Here is a 5,286-nt window from a genome sequence, read left to right on the forward strand (position 1 = left end):
AAATAGCAGACAGAATAATCTGGGAAGTCCTGCGGTGCCCTGAGCCCTAAAATCGCCGGGAACTCGCACTAAAATGTTCAATGGCAGGACATCGGCATCCCAGCTAGGGGGCCCGTTTTACGACTGGTGCGTTACGTCTGAGGATAAGAGACAGAGGTCGGGAGGGTTGCAACTCGGAGACAACTGGAAAATGGAAGACAAGAACAAAGGTTAGTTAGACTTCCAAATCTTAATTGAACAAGCTAGAAAGTAAGCGGATAGAAACCAAATTTAGAAGCTACGACAGAAACGCCGTTGACCGAACAGGTGACTACGGGAGGCTCGGTCGTGTTAGCGGGACCTTATTGACAAGTGAAAACCCAGTGTGTCCCCTCGCATACGCTGTCACAGCCGCGGGTCGCTCGCCGGTTTCGGCTTTTCAGTTCATCCGCAACGATAACAAAGACACAAGCGATGCCGGGAAGCCAGGAAGGGGGCGCGACGGTTGTTATTCGTCACGAGAGACTCAGAGAGACTCGTCAACCTGACGATTGCATCTACATGAAGGATGTTTCTCATGACAGAAAAGAATTATGCGCAGCGACGTGGCTGGAAAGACGGACATACGAGCGAGCCGTTTCTTGTACACCCGGGGAGTCATAAGACGAAATCAGTCGGTGCCAGAGCTATTTTTAAATCGTCAATCGAGCAGGAATATCGCGGTACGGAGGAGGAAAACCACGTGTCGTGATTGTCATGGTGAGTTCAAAGCGATCGACTTTCAAATACGAGTTACGTGATGGCAGTGGAGGAGGCGGTTTTTGCCCAAACGGGAACGAGGGAAGTGGGATATTAATTGCGTGAAAAACTAAAAGCCTCAGGAGGCTGCACAAGTTGCATAGCTCGCGAATTCCAAATTGAGATCCGCGGATTGGGTAAGCACACAAAATGCTTCCAAAGGGGTTGGTTGGGAATTACGAGTCAACCAATACATATTCTGTGTCCAATGTTTATGGTTTGTCTTCAATGTTTGTGTCGTGTTGAGTAAAAGCAGAAATGAAGCACCACTGGGTCAAATTCACTCATGCGGAGAAGGCTTTTACGCACTTTGCGGGGTCATCTGAGACTAACATGTTTATGACGACCGAGGACATCGTGACGGACAAGTGGGTCAGGTCTCCACAGACCGTTGACTAACTTTTATCTCTTGCTGATACTTCTTTTGGCTGGTGATGTTGAACTAAACCCTGGGCCACTGCTAGCTGGGCCTCCACCTCTGCTACCTGGGCCAACATCACTGCCAACTGGGCCTTTACCTCGAGCAGCCGGGCTAACACCAATGCTAGATCAGCTAACATCATTGCTAGCTAGGCCTCCACCTCTGCTTGCTGGGCCTCTACCACTGCCACCTGGGCCAACACCACTGCTAGTTGGGCCAACACCACTGCTAGTTGGGCCTCCACCACTGCGAGCTGGGCCTCCACCATTGCCGGCTGGGCCTCCACCACTGCTAGGTGGGCCTCCACCACTGCTAGCTGGGCCTCTACCACTGCCACCTGGGCCAACACCACTGCTAGTTGGGCCTCCATCACTGCTAGCTGGGCCTCCACCTCTGCTACCTGGGCCAACATCACTGCCAACTGGGCCTTTACCTCGAGCAGCCGGGCTAACACCAATGCTAGATCAGCTAACATCATTGCTAGCTAGGCCTCCACCTCTGCTTGCTGGGCCTCTACCACTGCCACCTGGGCCAACACCACTGCTAGTTGGGCCAACACCACTGCTAGTTGGGCCTCCACCACTGCGAGCTGGGCCTCCACCATTGCCGGCTGGGCCTCCACCACTGCTAGGTGGGCCTCCACCACTGCTAGCTGGGCCTCTACCACTGCCACCTGGGCCAACACCACTGCTAGTTGGGCCAACACCACTGCTAGTTGGGCCTCCACCACTGCGAGCTGGGCCTCCACCATTGCCGGCTGGGCCTCCACCACTGCCACCTGGGCCAACACCACTGCTAGCTGGGCCTCCACCTCTGCTACCTGGGCCAACATCACTGCCAACTGGGCCTTTACCTCGAGCAGCCGGGCTAACACCAATGCTAGATCAGCTAACATCATTGCTAGCTAGGCCTCCACCTCTGCTTGCTGGGCCTCTACCACTGCCACCTGGGCCAACACCACTGCTAGTTGGGCCAACACCACTGCTAGTTGGGCCTCCACCACTGCGAGCTGGGCCTCCACCATTGCCGGCTGGGCCTCCACCACTGCTAGCTGGGCCTCCACCACTGCTAGCTGGGCCTCTACCACTGCCGCCTGGGCCAACACCACTGCTAGTTGGGCCTCCATCACTGCTAGCTGGGCCTCCACCACTGCTGGTTGGGCCTCTGCCTCTGCTAGCTGGGCCTCTACCACTGCCAATTGGGCCTCCATCACTGCCAATTGGGCCTCCATCACTGCTAGCTGGGCCTCCACCACTGCTGGCCGGGCCTCCACCACCGCTAGCTTGGCTTCCAACCACTGCCGGCTGGGCCTCCACCATTGCCGGCTGGGCCTCCACCTCTGCCGGCTGGGCCTCCACCACTGCCGGCGGGGCCTCCACCACTGCCGGCTGGGCCTCCACCTCTGCTTGCTGGGCCTCTACCACTGCCACCTGGGCCAAGACCACTGCTAGTTGGGCCAACACCACTGCTAGTTGGGCCTCCACCACTGCGAGCTGGGCCTCCACCATTGCCGGCTGGGCCTCCACCACTGCTAGGTGGGCCTCCACCACTGCTAGCTGGGCCTCTACCACTGCTACCCTGGGGCCAACACCACTGCTAGTTGGGCCAACACCACTGCTAGTTGGGCCTCCATCACTGCTAGCTGGGCCTCCACCACTGCTGGCCGGGCCTCCACCACCGCTAGCTTGGCCTCCACCACCGCTAGCTGGGCCTCCACCACTGCCCACCTGGGGCCAACACCACTGCTAGCTGGGCCTCCACCTCTGCTACCTGGGCCAACATCACTGCCAACTGGGCCTTTACCTCGAGCAGCCGGGCTAACACCAATGCTAGATCAGCTAACATCATTGCTAGCTAGGCCTCCACCTCTGCTTGCTGGGCCTCTACCACTGCCACCTGGGCCAACACCACTGCTAGTTGGGCCAACACCACTGCTAGTTGGGCCTCCACCACTGCGAGCTGGGTCTCCACCATTGCCGGCTGGGCCTCCACCACTGCTAGGTGGGCCTCCACCACTGCTAGCTGGGCCTCTACCACTGCCACCTGGGCCCCCACCACTGCCGGCTGATGCGGAAGCTGGCAGCGTAAAGCTATATGCAAACATTGCCAATAAAAGAAACAGGGGGCTTCCAAACCCCGCAATACTAAAGCACCGGGAAATGCAGGGTGTTCCAAACCGTTAATAACTCTAAATTAATATGGGACTCAACACGGTAAACCAAAAGGCATTATTTGTGCACACTTCAATATACGAAGCATTTTAACAAAAAGTGATCAGGTCAAACACCTTCTCACTGACTCTAATATTGACTTCCTCTGCCTATCTGCGACATGGCTCCATGAATCTTCGCGCCCTCAGCAATACTATCTGTACCTGGTTAGAAAATGTTTAGAAACGACAGACAGGCTTCTAAGGGAGGAGGTGTTATGATTTATGCCAAGGACACTTTTAATTGTAATGAAATACATGTTACATATGAGAATGGATTAGAATTTCTTGGACTAACTGTTTTCTTTGTCACAGCAAATGTCTTTTATTCTTATAGTTATTTGTAGGCCTCCCTCATCAAATGGCGCTTTTTATGAAAAGCTGGAAATGTTACTGAAACAACTCAATCTTGCAAAAGAGGTGATAATAATGGGTGACCTAAATGTTAATTGGGAAGTTAACAAAGTTAGGAAACAATTGAAAAGGGTCATGGATGATATGGATATGACTCAGGTAATTAATGGCCCTACGAGAATTACAAACTCCACCCGAACTCAGATTGATCTCGCTTTTACTAATAGGCCAGAAAGGATCTTGAAGCCATACAATATGCTCACCAGGATTGTCTGATCACAATCTTATAATGGTCACGAGAAAAATTAAATAAAAAGCGCTTCAAACCCTTGGCCACCACTGAATCCAATAGGATACCAAAACATGAACAACAAAATTTCCAAGATTCTATCCAAGAAGTAAACTGGGATGTATTACTTGCTGGTAAAAAATTTAGATGAGGATTGTTCTAAATTTGCCAACAAAATACAAAAAATTCTTATACAATTTACACGGATAATTCAACTAAAAGCTAGAAAGAATGGCCTTCCTTGGTTTAAACACATTTATTCTGAAACTGATGAAAGAACGCGATCATTCCTTGAAATTGTCGGTCCAAATCAGGATACAATAGACAGCACTTTATTTCACTGAGAAATAGGGTAGTGAAAGAAATAAGAGAATCTAAAGCTGACTTTTTCATGACTGCTTTGAATAGTGCGAAGGGAAATTCAAAAATAACCTGGAATTACATTAAAAAGCTATTGGGTAATACACAAAATAACAAAACAAAACTAATGCAAATTAAATGAAATGGAAACATCCTCACGGAACCTCAAGTGATGGCTGATGCTTTTAACAACTACTTCATTGAATCTGTGTCAGAAATCTCTTCTAAGTTTGCAGTAAAACAAAGGAAGGAATACCCTGCATTGTCTGCAATATATTACAAATTATTACTGAGACCAAAGTTATCGATTTCATTCATTCCACTCAAACCATCTAAGGCAAAGGATGTTTTTGGAATGGACACGAACATGCTCAAAGATCTCGGTTCAACTCTTGCTACTCCTATTGCCTCAATCATTCATCTTTCAATTTCATCTGGTCACTTTCCAAAGGCCTGGAAATCTGCTATTGTTACCCCTGTCTTTAAATCCGGTCACTCAAATTGTCTGAATAACTACCGACCTATAAGCATTCTTCCGGCCATTTCCAAAGTTGCAGAAAAATGGGTGTCAGAGCAGATTGTCCATGATTTAAACAGCAGCTCCCCCTCTCTCCACGCCATGCAGTTTGGTTTCAGATCCAAAGCATTCCACTGAAATGGCTACATGCCTCTTCATTGAGAGAAAACAAAATCTTCTCTCGACAAGGGTGGAGTTGTAGGGCGGTGTTCTTGGACCTCAGGAAAGCTTTCGATACAGTAAATCACTCTGTTCTTCTTACCAAGCTCTCAAAATGTAACTTCTCTCACAAAGCTGTGAGCTGGACTGAATCATATCTGCATGACCGAACACAATCTGTATCAGTTAACAACTACAGA

Source organism: Phycodurus eques, unplaced genomic scaffold (genome assembly GCF_024500275.1).
Source record: "Phycodurus eques isolate BA_2022a unplaced genomic scaffold, UOR_Pequ_1.1 contig_304, whole genome shotgun sequence".
NCBI lineage: Eukaryota > Metazoa > Chordata > Actinopteri > Syngnathiformes > Syngnathidae > Phycodurus > Phycodurus eques.